The sequence below is a fragment of the Amphibalanus amphitrite genome, unplaced genomic scaffold, assembly GCF_019059575.1.
Source record: "Amphibalanus amphitrite isolate SeventyFive unplaced genomic scaffold, NRLGWU_Aamphi_draft 000031F_arrow, whole genome shotgun sequence".
NCBI classification, from domain to species: domain Eukaryota; kingdom Metazoa; phylum Arthropoda; class Thecostraca; order Balanomorpha; family Balanidae; genus Amphibalanus; species Amphibalanus amphitrite.
The window spans coordinates 697,091-716,077 of NW_024881527.1; the positions used below are offsets into that span (position 1 = coordinate 697,091).

At 48.4% G+C, this 18,987-nt stretch overlaps 1 long non-coding RNA gene across 2 annotated transcripts; it reads left to right on the plus strand.

The window, feature by feature from the left end:
* The first annotated feature begins 1,265 nt into the window (after positions 1-1,265).
* Positions 1,266-13,907, plus strand: LOC122367656. Of its 2 annotated transcripts, none has more exons than XR_006254101.1 (3): positions 1,266-1,317; positions 1,988-2,172; positions 13,849-13,907. It is a non-coding gene; the product is annotated as an uncharacterized LOC122367656 (long non-coding RNA). The 2 variants fall into 2 exon arrangements; XR_006254102.1 differs by lacking the exon at positions 1,266-1,317 and adding an exon at positions 1,836-1,859.
* Positions 13,908-18,987: the final 5,080 nt, after the last annotated feature.

Sequence of the window (18,987 nt, forward strand, 5' to 3'; positions counted from 1 at the left end):
TACATTTCTTAGTCTTCTCACAAAATTTGACGTGAATCGAATATAATCAGCGGTAAGGAGCGTGATGTAAAGACGGAACCGTCCCGCCCCGGCACAGTCTACAATTCAGGCGGCGCGTAACGGCTAGCGCCGGCAGCCGCGCCGCCGCGCCGCCGCGGCGGCAGGATGTTTGACTTTACACCGCTATTACTAGAAAAGTTGTTGCCCGATTTTTTTATTTCTTGCACGAGAAGATCCGCAGTTCAATTCTGGACAGGTAGCCAAAATTTCACATTAATATCATGTTTGCGGCGCGAGTTATTGGCGAAAAACAGGAGGGGTGGGCGAAATCCGCCCCCCCTTCCACTGCGCGTGTTACTTTATTACATTTGTTTCAATGTGTTACTCACCCCTTTGCCAAAGTTAGGCATTAAAGGTAGTGTGCCACCTTTGAAAGATTTCCCGTTTTATTTTTCCTAGGATAAGAAGCTTCTGTTTTTACCTAATATCGCAAAAAAAAAAATCAAAAATAGGCCTGGAATAGTGCCTTTTTCGCCTAAAAGTTTATCGGTTTTTAGATATGTATAACAACTGTAGTGGGCTCACGGTCATAGAATACTAAGGTAACACGGAGCCGAAGCTTCAAGCCAGGGGACACGGGAGGCATGCCGTCAGCTGTCCATTTATAAATAATCGGTTTCTTTGACTTAATTTCTAATGTTTTTCTGATGTTTTGCATCAATGAGGTACATCAAAAATTAAGTTTTATTTTTTTTGAGGTCGAAAATATTTTGTTGTCCAAACTATCCCCGTTTAAAGAAAATAGACAAGGGGAGAGTTTACCCAGGACCCTATGGAGAGAGTCAACCCAGGGCCCTATGGGAGAGAGTTAACACGTGCTTCTATGGGGCGAATTCGATGCAACAATGGCGCAGTAGCGACATTACTCTTGTTCGATGTTTTTCGGACGACAAAGATTCTACGCCATTCGGCCAATCATATTCCATAATTGCAGCCGAGCCCCCGTTGATCTAGAACGAGATTGGCCGGACGACGTACAATCTTCGTCGTCTGAGAGACATCGAACGAGGGGTACATCGACTGAACATACATTGCGATTCAATATTCAGTATTTTATGACCGTGATTGCAATCCAAATTTGCATTTGAGCTCAGCAGTCGAGTGTGGTGCCAAAAATACCAGAAGCGATGTCCTATATACGGCCTTGACCAGAAGTGTTGCATGCCCTGGATGCAGAACAAAAAGATTGAGATGAGTGGATCAAGATGTATCTTTCGTGCAGATGTATCAAGAACCTTTCACTTAAGATCCATGCAGGTGAGGTTCCAGTGAAATTTGAATTCGATAGGTAGCTATTTTTGATTTTGCTTTGATACTTGTGGTAAGGAAACATGATTATGGTTGCATGAACCGCCCACTGCTCATTGCTGTCTTGTCTCACGTTCGATATCCGATCACCATTCTTAAATAGCTCACCCCATATGGAAATCAGGTTTCAGGAGGCCACTAGGCTTGTGGGGCCTGGTCTCAATGAGCTCCCAGTGCTAAGGACAGTCAGGCTCATATGCTGGGTAAGGTCAGGTTCAGGTAGGCCAGTATGCACTCTGCAAAGCATGGCAATTTCGACAAGATCTTGTCTGTGCTGGCTTGTCCGGCTGGTGAGGCTTTGGTGTGGCGTGGATTTAGCTTGGTGCAGTGCGGATTTTGTGTAGCGCGGTGCAGATTTGGTCTGGTGTGGTCAGGTGGTGGGGGATGTAGTGTAGTGCATTTTAAATGTGGCTGATAGGTGTGCGGTGGTCAGAACGGACTGTGCCAGTGCTGGTGCCTGGTGGTCCCACCAATCACGGGGGTCATCTCCTGTTGTGACCCAGGGCCCAGGGGGTCTAGTCAAAACCTTACCTATTTCTGCTAACCTAAACCTATTTCTTACAAATTAGGCATAAATGTGATTATGGTATAATGATAATTAAACCTGGCCCTTTTTCAGGCGCAAGCTTTGGATGAACTTCTGCTTCTGCGGTCGGCATTCTTACAGGAGAACCCAAGATTCATTGTACCTACCTGTATGCATTTCAAAACTGAATAATTGATAGCAACAAGTAAATATTTGAAGTTGCAGCCAAATGCTGTGCCTTCTCTGCTGCAAGAGCTACATGTCACCATTGAAGCAAGGTAAGTGTTAAAAGAAATTGTTCACCTTCTGTGAGTAACTTGATAAATAAAATTTAAAAAGGTGTGTTAAAAATGTGATGAATAAAATTTAAATGTATTCTAACTTGGAATTACACACTTCTTCTAAAGGGATTTCATTATTTTAATGATTAGAGTTATGAACACTTACAGCTGAACAACCTATCAGCTGCAAGGGATTCTGCTCCTGTAAGTGCTCTCATCGCTGATTGGCCACTGTGTGTGTTGAAGAGGTTTCTGCTTGCTGTAAATGAGCACTAGAACATTAATTTAAGCACCAATATTCCAGGGGTGTCGTTTTCCGAAAATGATTGGTAGTGCCCAAAGGCGGCGGCTGGCCATATATGACGGGGCTTACAAGGTAGGGTACCCCCAAATCTGCCTTTCTCATCGGATTTCGGCCACTTATTTTTCGCTCTGGTCATTGACAAGACTAACCGAAATCTAAAAAAAAAAACAAACAAAAAAAAATTGGAAATCTGGGTCCACACCGGACGCCATGCACAAAACGTGCAGTTATATAGGCAATAGTGTCGGAGGAATGCACGCCATTCTGAAAGAGGTCCACATCGACTTAAAAGGACGGCTGTGCTGAAAGGGGACAGGAACAGCTTTGAGGGCCCAAGCCGACTAAAAAAGACGGCTGCGGGGCCAGGAACGGTTTTGAAGACCCACGCCAATTGAAGGGTTCGACAACTAACGAGGACTGGAAACACAACGATAGTTAGAAAGACCTGCTTGCCAAAATAAAAGGATGACAGTACGAGGGGCGTTCAGAAAGCTACGGGCCCGACCATGAAGGAGCAGAGAGATACAGCATCGACTCATTAGACCAAAAAGTTCATTTATTCAAATAAACACCGTTAAGACAAACACATTTCGCGCAGCGCTTCGCGAGAGCCCTCAAGGCCTCCATAACCAAGTGGGTTTTGGACCCATCCTCCACGTCCAAGACGGCTGATTTCGTCTCCCTGCTGTTAGCGAGGTTGCCGCTGCTAATTTTCTTATGTTGGGGAAGAGGTGGCAACCACTAACCAGAGTGTGCAAGGTTCGGAGAGAAAAAAGTGGATGCGACAACAACTCGAAGCTCATCGCTTCACTGTTCGTCATCCCGCCCATGTACGCAGGTGCGTGGTCGCGGATCAGGTGCACACTTTACGTCAGCTTCCCTATAGCCTCTCCTCGATGTTTATCGAATGGACGCACATCATCAATTGTGTGCCCCTGTTTTGGAAAGTTGACGAGCGGAGGGGGGTCGCATCGACCCCTCCCCCTGCCAGGCCGTGTTATGAAAAATGCCCAGGGCGAGGGTTAACGCTTGGTGCCTTTTCTGCACTAACTACATACTATGAAACGAATCACTGCTCTCTTCTGGGCGTCGCCCATCCTATCCGAAATGGCGAACTATGCTACGAATAGAAGCCCGAATCAATCACAGAAGAGACTTAATTAATGGCCACTTACTTAATTTGCGTAAGTGGACATCCCAATAACACATCATTTAACACACCGCCTTGCAGGCCAAAATTCCAACTCCTTCATTGTTCGGCCCGAAACTTTTTGAACGCCCCTCGTAGTTACGAGCTTCAGTTTTCGGGGTCTGATGCGGTAATGACCTGGCGTTGAACCCTGGGGAATCAGGCTGCATCACCCACTCAAATCAATATACCTATGGCCTATTCTGGAGCACCGCGGCACCTTCCGAAGTCGGTGTAGGGCCTCCAGCGGCTGGTGTGGAGACGGATCGGGGTCTATTAGGGGCGGTCGCGTGGTATGCGGGACTCAGAGGCAGTTATGGACCTCTATAACCAATTGCGTTTTCGAGCCTCTTAAAATCCATTAACCCTCGCCCGCACATGGGGGGGGGGGGGTGGTTGCCACCCCCCCAGGCAGTCTTTCTGCTCTGCACTCAACATTTTTAGAGCTAGAAGGCTGATTTTTCGTATAGCTGCTCGTCTATTCTTTCTTGATGTCCACTGAAAATTTCAAGTTTCTGTTATTTTTGGTTTCGGAGATATGACCTTGTTTTTCAGGTCATGTCATGACCCAAATGGCCAATTCTCAACATCTTGCGTTTGCCATGGGCCTTGTGAGCTTTTGACACCCTGATTTCGGCCTTTTTTGCCAGTCTTACCTCCCACCTATCATGGAACATGTTGTTCGACGATGTACAGGGGTCAAGGTCAGGGTCAAGGTCAACCTAGGTCATCTAAGATAATTGCGTTTTAGGCAAGCGGAATTTACTTTTTGTGAAGTTTTTTGACTGCATTTTTGGTAAAAGCTTCTCAGATCATGATTTCATGTGATATGGACCCAAAAACAATCGGTGCACACATCAGTATACACACAGACACACACAGACATACAAACACATATAATTGACCTTGACCTAACTTGACCTGAAATGACCTCAGCAGCAAAATTCTGGTGGGATAGTGTGACAAAGAGGTTCTAGCTGGCTTGGCACCAGAAAACAGCATCGTCATCGGTATTTGATAAGCAGCGCACTTGATATCCAACGGTGACCCAAAACAGCAACATTTTTTAGTTTGACCTGACCTGGAAGGTCAATGACTGACCTGAGAAGGTAAAACTGGGTATCATTGGATTCGTCTCTTCCCAAAGAATCTTTTTGGTCTTTACTGCTAAGCTCTATCTCCAACAGGAACGAAATGGCGCGGGGGGTGGTGGCAACCACCCCCCCCCCCATGTGCGTTCTAGGATGGGAAAATGGCATGTGCGGGCGAGGGTTAAGGACCAGAGTCCTAGACACGTGAAACCTCATTGTCAGCTACATGCACCTACTGTGGCTAGAACCTTATTTATGTACTTGCATATGTGCTTATTTAATATTTGCTTATCTGTTTATTTTGATTTTTTATCAACTGATAAGTGACAAAAGATTGGTAGGGCTCAGCGAGCATTGGTAGGGCCCAAATAAACATTGGTAAGGCTCGGGCAGGCGCGTAACCACCACTGGGGACACTGGGGACCGTCCCCAGTAAAACTGACGACTTCAATTTGCTACAATAGCGAAATATTGTCTCTAAATCGACGTGAGGAGTAATATGTAGTCAACGTAAGACAAAACTATGGATGTTTTGTTTACCCAGCGCCCGGGTGGGCCTCTCAGCCAGCTTCGCCATGGTGTGGGCTTTTTGGCCACACCAGGTTATCTCGGAAAGTAAGCAAGCTAGAAAGACGAGGTAAAAAGCAACAGATAACTCGCTACAGTATCTTTCAGAATTACCTACATCATTTTTTATCAGGTCCGCTACAGGTCACCAATTGTAAAAATTTTCACGAAATTTTATTCCCAATTTTGACAACTTTTCACAAATACGCGCATAAGTCAGGAACCAATAGAGCTGCAATGCTGCGGGAAAGCCCATTCGATAGCGCCTTCAAAGGCCTTTCTGAGAAATGCTCTCAGATTTGACCTAAGATCAACGTTTTAGCTTCCAGGCTGACGTTTTTGCGGAAAAGGTTTTTGCATCATAGCTTTGGACTTAAAGCTTGTAAGACGCTGATTTTACCGGCATCGCGTTTGTCTCACCGAGACGCGTGAATGAACTATAAGTTGACCTGAAAAGGTCAACTTCAAAATTTCACCCCTGTTCCAGATCACGGAAAAGGTCATGTTGCATGTCATTTGATTGGCATTGTTGAGCTGAACACATTCATACTGTTTCAGCGCTCTAGCATGTTACTACATAAAGGTGTGGGGAAAAAACTGTTAGAGATGTTTCATGACCTGAGATGAGCTGAGGGGCATAAAGGGGTCAAAGGTGCAATTTTCCGGTTCAGTGTGTCATGTTTACCCGTGTCACGGTGTTTGAATGTGTTTTCGGCCAGAAGAAGAGCATTTCAATTTTCTCTAAATAACCTATAGGTAATGGCCCCCAGCCAGCAATCCCACTCCGTTCCCGATCGGGTTTTTCGGACTCAGCCCGCACCACCCCGATCGGGACCGGAGTGGGACAGGATTGGGAAATGAGACACTTTGTACGGGCTGGAACGGTCCGGATATCCCAACCTACCCCGCACGGTCGGTTGGGAGATCCCGCACGTATCCGGACCGCCTTATGACGTTTTAACAAGCGCTTAACTCCGATCCCGATCGGGATTCCCCAAATCTCCCCGCACAACCGGTTCGGAAATCCCGCACGCATCCGAACCGCCTTATGGCATTTTAACAAGCGATGAACTCCGATCCCGATCGGGATGTCCCAACTCGGCCCGCACGGCCGGTTCGGGAATACCGCAGGTATCTGGCATATTAACCGCAGTCTTATAACCGCAGATTGCTGTTATGCAGATGCGACCACTTTGCTTGCGCCACCGTAACCCCCTCGCCTCTTCATTATTCTCCAATTCAACCTTTATAATGCCTGCACGACAAAATGAATTACATTGGACACTGAAATATATTCACAAATTTACTGGCTGCACACAGGTCAAATTTTTACAAATTCACAGCCTGGCCAGCACATTCGTGGCGTCGGCCAACATCTTAGCGCCGCTGCAAGGCGCTGGCACAGCGGACTCACTTCCGGTGTTCACAGTCATTATAGCAGGCCTGCGCCTTGTTCGTGTCGGCTCCTCTGCGGACAGTGTGTCCGTGTGCCGTCACGGGCTTCAGAGAGCCACCGCGAAACTATGTAGACGGCTGGCATCTGGTCGGGCGGTTCACCACTGTGCGAAGAGCAGGGCCTCCTCTAACATACCCACTGGGTGGGCAAATGCCCACCCAGTCACCACAATTGCCCACCCAGTGGCGTCGATTTGCCCACCCAGAAGCACATAGGTGGAGAATTGTGACCAGCTGGGGGACGGGGGTGCTCGGGCGCAGCAAATCCGCCGCCGCCTAGCGGTGACCTTGACCCGCGCCGCCCGGCCGCGGCTCCAAAGCCAAGCCGGCGTGGAATTGGGAGAGCTCGAGCACCCCCAGTCCAGCACAATTCTCCACCCGTGCAGAAGCAAATGCAAAAATTCTGGTCCGGCCGGACGTCCGGTACTACCTTTCTGGTCTTAAGCAAACTGGAGGCTGTTTGAAGGTAAAAAAAAAGTTTTCTGGTTGCCCGATATTCAGGGGCGTAGTCAGAATTTCCTCAAGGAGGGGGCCAAACGCACAGGGGCCCAAAATAACCCCCTAAAAATCCAAAAAGCCATCTGGTTGGATCCAATATTTTTTTGGAGGGGGCCCAAATAAATAGAAAAATATTTATTAACAGAAAAAAATATTAGAACTGAGGGGGTAAGCAGTCCATGGGCCCTGTTAGATAGGCCCACGAATAGCTTCATAGAGTCGCCAGTCGGTTTTGAGGGCGGTCTGAGGGCCCGTAGGTCGGATAAGGGTTCTTCAGACCGTCACAGGCCCCTACAGCGCATGAGAGCCTCGTAAGCCGTCTGAGGGTCATATAAGCCGCCTAAGGGCCACTAAGACCGACAAAAGCCCTCCTTGCACCTGCAGAGGCCCAGTCATGCCGACGGAGGGCTCTCTCAGACAAACTAAGGACCCGTTCAGGGCATTTGAGGGCTTCCTCAAACCGATAGGGGCCCCTCAGATCGACAGTGGATCCGATCCGAGCTCCCTCAAACCGATATAGGGTCAGACCAACAGTCGGAACGCATTGATTCTGTTTACACACCGTTGGACCCAAGTTGGACCCATCCCATCCAACTGGCCCCCTGGTTTCAATAGGGCCCCAAGGCTCTAAAATTGGGGCTCTCTTGGCCAAAGTATAACTACTCAGCTGTGTCAAAGGATCTGCCGCAGGGGCCTTTGCGTCGCCAAGGGCCCACTGTGTCAGCCAGGGCCCCTATAGAATAAGGACCCCTGGCTTCCAGGGGGGGGGCATGGTCCCTTTGGCCCCCTCCTTGGCTATGCCACTGCAGGTGACAAGCGTTCTTCCAGGAGACCAGGGGGCAGGGGCCAGGCGACCAGGCCCCCAGGCGACTAGCCCCCAAGCGACCGGGGCCCTCTAGGCGACCAGGGGCCCCAGGAAACCGGGGGTCATCGGATGAGTGCAGGGGCCCATTGGGTCATCAGAGGGCCACAGAAATGAAACTTCGATATCAATTTTCTTCCGAGCAAAAGACGTTTTATCCAGTGTTTGAAAAAAATATCCCGGGGCCTGAGGGGCTCCCCCATGGCGCGTTTTGCGCTCAAGGGAGGGGGCCATTGCCCCCGTGGCCCCTCCCCCTTGGCTACGCCCCTGCCGATATTGTTATTCATGGACAAAGCCAGCTAAATCTCTAAATACGGCTGAGCTAAACAAATAAGCAAGAATCATTACCGGTTCGGGTAGCCTTTACTACAATGTATTATGTTAGTTAGCCCTCGCCCGGTGAGGGGGGTTGATGCATCCCCCTAAGGTTTTTCACAAATAACGTAAAAACGGCGGCGCTCAAATTTAGCATACCCTCTGGGCCTCTGGGGCAACCTTTTGGCACTTGTCCTGAAAATTTCAGGTCTCTAGTCTTTTCAGGTCAGGTCACCAGGTCACAAACCCCGTACAAGGTCAGGGGAAAATTGGACTATGTAGTTTAGCGGCAACCGAATGCCAGAGTTTTTCGTTGATAGCGTGAGTTCTATAGCACGTAGCGCTACCAAATTTAACCCTCGCATGTGTAGTAGGGTTGTTAAAAAAAAAAACCGAATTTTGGAAAAGTATACGGGCTCATGGCTCATGTGGTGCGGTATTCTTTTCTGAGTCCAATGATGCCCTTTTTTCTGAAAAGTATTAACTGTTAGGGGCTCCTCAAACGGCTTAAAGAGGACAATGTTACGCCCGCCGACCGGCCGGTGTCAATAAGGGCGAGAGTTCGACGCCGCACGGCGGCGGCAGCGCCTTATCGGCCCCGCGCGGCACGACATCTGCCGGGCGGCCGGCCGGGCGGTGGGAAGTTATAAGTGGGTGGTCTTTATCACGCGGTTGGGGTGCGCTATCCCATGTTTTCGCGGCGGAAAGCTTCAGTGCAGCATCGGTGCGTCTGCCACGGTGGTCTGTGTCGATGGTACAGAAAATAACTCAAACAGAGCTCAGAAAAGACTGAATGACTCTGGGTAGTTGCCTAGAAACAATCCGTTTCAATAATACAGCTGCCTTCTTAACGTACTGTATCACTTTTTAATTCTTCAAAAAGCAAGCTCTGAAGTCTGAGCAATCAGCAATAACAGACTTCTTTGCATTGCTGTTGACAATTCAAGCTGCTTTTGGACGGTGGCTCGCAGCCCCAATATGCTGCCGCGTAATTCTATTCCAACGACGAAACGGCAACTTAGCGAGAATCGAAAATTTAACGAAGTAGGTATAACAGGAGCTGGCAAGGCTCCTGCATTGGTCTATCCGTCATGAGTGACACACCGGGGTAATGTGTTACGTCAGGGCAGAGCTGTGTCCACTGTCCTATGCCGGGTCTGGATTCGGGTCTTGATCGGCATCGGTGGGCACGGCCGCCCTGGCCGGACTGCCGGCGTCGCTTATGCTCGAAGGATTGGATAAACGGCGCTTGATTTATATGAGTAGGTACTCCGGCTAATGCCTCTACTCATGTCTCACTTCGTCACACTGTCAGGGTGGCCACCCTGTCATTCCCAGACATGTTATGTTTTCTTTCGACCTGCTAATCTAAGTTAAACCCTGGCGTCGATTCTGTTGCCCCAGCATCTGATATCAACGTATCTGAATAATGACATTGGTGACGCCTATGCTCGTCAAAGCCACCTCCAAACTTGGGCCGATGACTGTCGGGTCTCCTCTAAATTATGTCCTTGTGCATACTGCATTGCCAGCCCCTGCTGTACGTATATCGTGAATTTTCGATTCTCGCGAAGTTGCCGTTTCGCCGTTGGAATAAAGTTGGGCGGCAGCATATTGGGGGTGCGAGCTACCGTCCAAAACTAACGTAAATTGTCAACAGCAATGCAAAGAGGTGTGTTATTGCTCAGAGTTTGCTTTTTGAAGAATTAACAAGTGATACGGTACGTTAAGAAGGCAGCTGTACTCTTAAAAAGGATTGCTTCGAGGCAACTACCCAGAATCACTCACTCTTTTCTAGCTCTGTTTGACTTATTTTCTGTACCATCGACACAGACCACCCAGTGGCAGACGCACCGATGCTGCACTGAAACTTTCCGCCCCGAAAACATGGGATAGCGCACCCCAACCGCGTGATAAAGACCACGCACTTAAAACTTCCCACCCGCCCGGCCGGCCGCCCGGCAGATGTCGTGGCGCGCGGTGCCGATAAGGCGCTGCCGCCCGTGCGCGGCGTCGAATTCTCGCCCTTATGGACACCGGCCGGTCGGCGGGCGTAACATGGTCCTCTTTAAGCCGTTTGAGGAGCCCCTAACAGTTAATACTTTTCAGAAAAAAAGGCATCATTGGACTCAGAAAAGAATACCGCACCACATGAGCCATGAGCCTGTATACTTTTCCAAAATTCGTTTTTTTGAACAACCCTAATGTGTAGGGGGGGGGGGGGGGGTCGGATGGACCCCCCATGGTTTTTCGCGAATAACTCGCGTAAAAAGCGGCCGATCGCAATGAAACTTTCAGTACCCTCGCATTGATCAATTTTACACCCACCCTGAAAATTTCATGACCCTGACCCAAATGACCTTTGACCTGTGACCTCTTTTCCGAGACCATGTTTGGCCGGAATCGCGATTCCGCGTATGTCGGCTCGCATTAGCCGCGCGTTTGCAAGCTTTTCGTGGTTTCAAACGTTCAAACATATGATTTGATGTTGCTCCCATGCATTAGGGTGGGTGTCAAGGTCACCTGAAGGTCAGGTCAGGTCATTGACCTTTGGTGACCTCGGGTGACCTCGGTTCACTTTTTCGAGTTTTACATGTTTCTAGGCTAGTTTTTGGAGCTGAATTCGAATTTAGCAACCATTTGAACATTTACGAAGTAGTTTTGGTGCCTTCGTAACATGTTACGAAGCTGTCAGAGGCGGTTGACAGGTACTACGAACACCCGTCACAACCCCTACTGGTTGATCTGACCTGACCTGACCCGACCTGGTCTAAATGCTTAACGACATCATCTGTGATAAAAACTAACACGATTTTCGTGATCAGCACCCCGAAAAACCCCTTAGCAGCCACACTTTACGACTTTCTAATAGGTCCCGATTTTCCCGACTTTGGGTCATTGACCTGACCTGTCACCTGGAAGGTCAACCAATGACCTAGGACCTTAAAATTGGGTATCATCGGCTTCCTCTCGTCACGGGCAACACGCTGGTTTTTTCCGCGAAGCTCTAGCTTGATCAGGGGCCAAACGGCAAGGGGGGGGGGGTCCAACCGACCCCCCCCCCCCCCTACACATTAGAAGCTGGCAAACGCCGCACACATGCGAGGGTTAAGACACGGCTTGGAGCATCTGTTTGTCACTTGGCCTTGGAGTTTTAGGTTCTAGTGACCCGAGGCCAGGTCACAAGGTCACAAAAACTGGTACATTGTCAAAATAGCAAGAATACCGAATAAGAATACCTACCTACCACGCAGTTTGCGGAGGGCTGTACATGTAACTCTGGAACGAATCGCTCGAGCATCGCTAACCATAAAACATACGACAAAAGTTAACTTTGCAAACTATCATCTTATTTCCAATAACGGCACTGCTTATTTCGCCTCACCCCCGCCCCCCCCGCGGTAACAGGTTTTGAAATTGGTTGAACCTCAAAATAGTGGCTGGATTCGCCCTTGGGCAGGGGAGTAGCGAAAATTCTGCCCACCCAGTGAAAAATCCTTAGAGGAGGCCCTGGCGAAGAGAGCATCTGAAAATGACCAAGAGGTAATTAATCAAAGTCTGGGACACACTAAAAATCACTAAGAAATAACCCACATCTGACATTTCACATGGTATGCCTGGTAATTCAGGTTTCAAGCCTTCAATGCAACCAACGACACTGGACAATGAGACCAAACATCTTCTGTCCATGATAACTGATCAAACATGCGACAGCACGAGTGTAATTCACATGCCGTACAACCACAACGAACATAAAAATTTATATAAATTACCTATAGCTTTCCCGCTCCCTACATCACGGATGAAGTGTGCACTATACTCACCCTGTTCTCAAAGACGGACTGATTTCCCTGCAACGACAACAGTTGAACCGACCGCTTGCTAGAGCCAGTTCAAAAGCAATATCCTAAGGCAGCAGCTCAAAGGAGGGATCGACACTTGACCAACGCGGCAGCTAGACTGGCCGCTGCGCTCAGAGGACGCGTCTGCCTGCACGCGGCCCATCTGATTCTGATTGCTTTTCCAGGCTTTCTGGGCCACCGGATATGGTGCCCGAAGCGCCTTCTCAGATCGTTTGGGATAACAACGTAAATCACAAGCCTGTCTAAACATGGGATTCGATTGGGCTATCCGTACCGCGTCCCAACCGATTAAGCATGCGGTCCGGAAATCCCGAGTCGCCCCTACCGCCGGCCATCGAGGTCCGGTATCGATTGGGACAACCCAAGCCTACCCAACCCGGTAGGGACAAGTCGGGACATCCGGAGCCTATCCCGACCGTCCCCAACCGCATCCCGGACGAATTGCTGGCTGGGGGAGAGGTCATAAAATTGACTTGACCATAGATAACATGAATCATTCATGTTATCTATGACTTGACATTAGGTCACCGATGTAAAAACTTTGGGATAGGTAGGTATACGAAATTTTCATGCTGATTTCCTCAAGTAAAAGCTCGAGTTTCAAACTTCTGGGATGTAGGCTATAGGAATGACAGTCACAAAGTTTTTAGAGGCATGGTTACTTTACTTGTCCTGGTGACCTGACCTTAGGTGACCTGGGGTCAAAATTTTGACACACGATGCGAAATTGAGGTATCATAAGCTATACCAAGTTTCACGGCGGTGCGCGCCTCGGTTTTCTTTACACGCGTAAAATAAGCTGGCAGGTGTGGCCAAAAACACCACACACACTCTCCCCCCCCCCCCACACACACACACACTCCGGCGAAGGCTGATCCTGAAATATCATATTTGGTCTTCGCGGCCCTCCATGTGGTCCCCAGTAACTTCAGACCCGTGGTTACGCGCCTGGGCTCGGGCCCTACCAGGCCTATACAAAACGACGCCCCTGACTATTGTGAAACTTGTTAGGTAGGTAGGTAGGTAGGTACCACATAACTTGAAATTACTTGACGTAATGACATGATGTGGAAAGTGAAAATGATACTTAGGTATTGATGGAAATTTATGGACTTAGGTACGCTACAAGAAGATTGAATTGGTCAACCAATTCAAATTCAATCTACTTGTGGAGTAAGTCTATAGATTTTCATCAATAGTTACCACTTACCATTGAAGTTACTTGCTATCATGTTGATTTTATACATAAGAACCTCATTCATTTTATTTGTATGACATGTTTGAATGCAATTTTCTCAATAAGTGAAGAAAAATGTTGGTAGTGCTCAACAACACATTGGTAGTGCTCAGCTGAACAGTGGTAGTGCTCGGGCACTCCCAGGCCTATACAAAACGACGCCCCTGCAATATTCACTGATAAATGGTGAATATCTCAAACGGTTCAAATATAAGGCATACACAAATCTGCTCTATCAGACTGCTATCTCAGTTTAAAATCCCATGTTAAAGGTGAACTATTTCCTCGACAGGACCAGCTCGACTCCTGCAGTAGGAGTCCAGCCTCGTCCAGTCGTCGCCGCTCGCCAAGACCAGCCGGACTCCTGCAATAGGGGTCCAGGCTGACCCGTTCGTCCAGTAACCGCCGCTCGTCAGCACCAGCTGGGCTCCTGTAGTAGGGGTCCAGCCTCGTCCAGTCGCCGCCGCTCGCCAAGACCAGCTGGGCTCCTGTAGTATGGGGCTAGGATGGCCCGTTCATCAACCGGTCCTGAAGTCACATCGCCGTCAGCCAGCCGAACTCAGTACATAAGTCACCAACCCTGAATGTTGCCAGCCAAAGTCGGCAGTTTCCTTCGGACAGTCATCTCACCAGTGTTGTACAGTGTACGAGGTTAGTGACGCAGTTAAATGCGTCAATTAAATGCGAGGACGTGCGCTTGTATGCAGCGTTTTGTCATGTTGCGCTGCATGGGTGTCGATTTTCACCGAATTGAGGGTGCCCACTGCCCGGGCGCAGCAAATCCGCCGCTGCCTTAGCGGTGACCTTGACCCGCACCGTCTGTTGGGGCTCCAAAGCCAAGCCAGCCGAGCCGGCGGGGAATCTAAAGAGCTTGAGCACCCCCAACCCGGCGGAAATTGACACCTATGTTGAGCTGTATGGATGCGTTTTAGCCTTCCGCCGTGGTGGTAAATAGCAGCCTACATGCAGAATTAGGCAGGCTTATTAGCGGACTCATTATTGGATTCATTGTGTCACGTTTGTCGGCACGTGTAAGATGTGCTTAACTGCCATTAGCTCTCGGCCTGGCGACTTCTGGGGACCACGTAATGGGGATGACAATTGGGATCCTGTGCCTTAAGCCGGCCATTTACGTCCATGGCTATATACCCCCGTACTAGGGCTAGTTATGACGTATATAGGGATCCACGAGATCTTTTTTGATGAATGTGTTGTGCAGTGTTGAGATCCGCGTGTAACGTCACTGTTTGGCCAGTCTGCCCTCAAACGCGTCATCTTTACTCGTATTTTATTTACTGAACGTTTTGCATGGTCCAGTGGTTTATATAGACATCTTCCTTGCACTAGCTAGTTTTATGTGGCCAGGTTGATTGCCTGTCAGCGCGGTCACGCTGTCGTCTTTCGATTGGTGCGCTTAAATGCGGCGAGATGAATATAGGATTTCCTTTGATGCTATTTAGTACCTGCGCCCAGCTCAACTGGGGAAGGGGGGGGGGGGGCACTGCCGACTTTTGGTCCCATTCTTTCCATGTAACGCCCATAGAGCCCATTGTTAAAATGCCAAAATCAAAGGGGGGCACGGTGCCCCGGTGCGCTTTTCCGTCGCCTATGCGCGAAAGTACCAACTACCAACAGTTTCCAGTTGTTTGTGTCCCAAAGTTTTTTATGAGTTGACGATTGGGCTTTTCCCATCGCTCGTTATGCAATTATTTTGTTAAACGCTCTAAAATTGTTTCTCTACAAGTCATTAGAACTTAGAAGCAAATAGATATTGATGGATACGATCTCAAGGGGGCCGATAAGAAGGAAGAGCGCGCGGCGCAATGATTGTGGAGCACAGCACACGATTAATGTGAGGCGCATTTAAGCGAGAAATAACTTCATTGAACAGAAATGAGAAGAGTACCAGCATTGAAACTGCACCAGTACCAGCATTGAAACTAAATATAAGATATCTCAGAAGGTTGCGCTTTTGGGGCCGAGTTGTGGCGCTTTACGCCGTACATCATGCTTAATGAATGTGACCGTCGTGTTTGTGGGATCCCCGTCGGTACTAGTCAGCCCCACGAATCGTGGTAGATCATAAAGATAATCTTCGCCTCCGGTTATGATTTTGATATATCTACGAAACGGGTGCTGGGTGGTACACGAAAGCAGCTTTTTCAGGTGAGTTGAAAGGGGAAGAGGTTCTTTGAATTACCATTTCGGACCATGGTTCTAAAAAGCGCTAGTTTAAAACTATTGTTATAATAGTCCTATCGTAAACCATCGGACGCTCGACGCTGCATTGGCATTGGTACGATGTGCCGGTAATCGCTTCGCTCGCCGAGAATGATAGCGTGGCAGGTTTACTGATATGTAGGATTATCAAATAAATGTAATAGAAACGATATTAAATCCACTACCTCTTTAGAAGCTCTTGAAATAAACCTGGCTATCTGGTTGTCGAAGCCAGGGAAATTATATGCTTGGAATGGCCAAATGTCCATTGTCTAGAGCACTTCACGGATAGGCTTTTTAGGATCCGGCCCGGCCTATATCCGGCAAGTCATATCCAGATCCGCCCATTATCCGCCTTTCTTTGAATATCAGAATCCGGCCCACCCATGGCCCGTATTGCAGCCAAACTTCCCAAAAATATCCGTAATAATCCGTTTCACCAATAACTGGTTTCACCCAAAACTGGACTAACAAATTCAATCTAAGGGACCAGACAGCCATACAAGTCTTGTGACAAGTGAGTGTCATAAAATGATGCCTATTACTTTAATCAAACCTCTGCTGCCGCTTAACACATTAGGTTAATTTTTAACTTCAATGTTGAATGTTAAAATTTTGATCCGTTTTGATCCGGGTTCAACCTTCAATTCCCAAATCCGGCCCGCCCATATCCGTTCTTTTTTAACAAATTTAGAATCCAATCCTATCCGGTCCGCGGATTTATCCGTGGATAACGGCTTTATCCGGCCCATGAAGTGCTCTACCATTGTCCATGACATCATTAAATTGAATTATTTTCCTTCTTAGCACTTAAAATACATTTCTCGTAGGTTCGCGCTCGCAAAGACAGTGGTGTGGTTCCGGGTCTATGTATTGGCTTTCCCACACTGTCTTTGGGTGAGGGAAAAAGCCCATAGCCGATCACAAACAATCAAATGATAAAGCTTTTGACAGAGCACAAGTATGTCTAACACAGTTGCTGGCTAGATACATATGCCAAAGCTGGCGGCGGTGGGGCGGACGGTGGATGTCGCGCCAAATCGAACCGTGCGCTCAGGTGACACGCGCGCAGTGAAATGGCCGGGCGCAGCCGGCTACCACTCGGGTCACATTGTAGATGGCGCTGGGCTCGCGCTCGCCCGCGAGAAAGGTCATTTGTGCTCGTGCGCGCAAAAATGCTGCATTTCAGCGACACAAAACTCCCAAAAGTCTGATATCTTGCCCGTGGTATCGTGGTACGATCGGCGAGTAGGTACCTAAACCTTCCTACGCAATGTCCATGGCTATGCGAAGTCTAAGGTTGGCCTACATAAGCCTTGGGTTGGCCTGTTTATCCTGTTTCATATCGTATCTATGATAATAAAGTGTTCACGATCTCATAGCCAAACTGAGAACAAAATATTTATTTGCGAAACTCCAGCAATACCCCTCGCTTGATACTATAAAAAAATATTGCACACGATCATGCAAAGCCGTGAATCCTACCGCCTTTATCGTGGTACGATCGGCGAGTACCTTCCTACGCAATGTCCATGGCTATGCGAAGTCTAAGGTTGGCGTACATAGCCTTGGGTTGGCCTGTTTATCCTATTTCATATCGTATCTATGAAAATAAAGTGTTCACGATCGCATAGCCAAACTGAGAACAAAATATTTATTTGCGAAACTCCAGCAATACCCCTCGCTTGATACTATAAAAAAATATTGCACACGATCATGCAAAGCCGTGAATCCTACCGCCTTTATTTAGCGCCGGCGTTCCCGCGTTAATAATTTCTCCTGAATCGGAGGACCAATAATCAGCTGACGCACCGTTGTTTTGATGTCGGCGGACCGTGCCAGCCTGAGTGGGCTCACCTGCAAACAGGCGTCGGGCAACAATCGCGAATGCGGCGCACTTGTGACAATAAGCAAAGGTCATTATAGTGTTACGACCATACGACGTACGGGAATGAGTTATCAGCTGTCTAATCGTAGACAACACAATGTCGAGCCTTAAACTGCAAGCCTGTATTGGTATTGTTTCTTAAATTTGGCTGTCGAACATTAATTTGTGGTTTGAAATATGATTTTATGTAAAATAATTGCCGTCTCTAAAGTTATGACCCCATTACACCACACGCAAGTGGCAGAAATGACAATGATCAGCTGACGCATTTTTCTTGGCCGAAGTCAGAGCGCGCGGCCCGACGCACCACGCGTATTTGGAAATTCCGACCTCGGCGAGCATCAGAAGCCACCTAACAGGCGTGTTCGAAACCGCAGGAGATGATGATGAACGGGTTTATCGAAACTTGATTGGATGAGCCTATCGGTAATAGCGATTTTAGTGTGTGCATTTATTGTTCATAGTGGTGTGAAATGTGGTTGGGGTACGACCGACAACCCGTCGGGGCGAATTTCGCACTGGGGTACTCAAAATTTGAAGAATTTAAGACGTTTCCATAAGTTTTGAAGGTATGGATAAGTTCTAAAAATCCGGTTCTCCTTATCCGGGTCATTAACTCCATATGGTCCAAGAAAGCTGGCACACTACCTTTAAGCAGTCCCAATGTCGCATGATGTGATGCTGTGTGTGTGTGTCTGACCTCTTTGACTTACCCCGAACCTGTGCGTAAATGCTCGATAGAGCCCGGCACAATAAAAGGAGAGAGAGAGAGAGAGAGAGAGAGAGAGAGAGAGAGAGAGAGAGAGAGAGAGAGAGAGAGAGAGAGAGAGAGAGAGAGAGAGAGAGAGAGAGAGAGAGAGAGAGAGAGAGAGAGAGAGCGAGAGAGAGAGAGAGAGAGAGCGAGAGAGAGAGAGCGAGAGAGAGAGAGAGAGAGAGAGAGCGAGAGAGAGAGAGAGAGAGAGAGAGCCCGAAACACTCTCTCAGTCTTCCATGATTAGCTCTGTAGTAATTACGAGCGAGCGAGCGCAGCGAGCGAAGCGAGTCTTTTCAATATAACGGAAAAATCTCAGTATGAGCGGCCCGGCCCGGCCCGACACGGCCCGGCCTGTAACGCTTTTGAGACGCTTATATCTCAGCAACCGCTGGACCGATTGGCCTGCGGTCTTTTTTGCTGGGTAGCCCCATCCCTTCTACCCCGTAATTGACTACTTTTGATACATCTCAGTGGCCGTCGTGGCACGTGCCACGTGAAAAGTCAAGCGTGTTCAAGCTGTTTTCCAAAGTAGTGATTTTGAGAGGCTCATATCTCAGCATCCGCTTGGG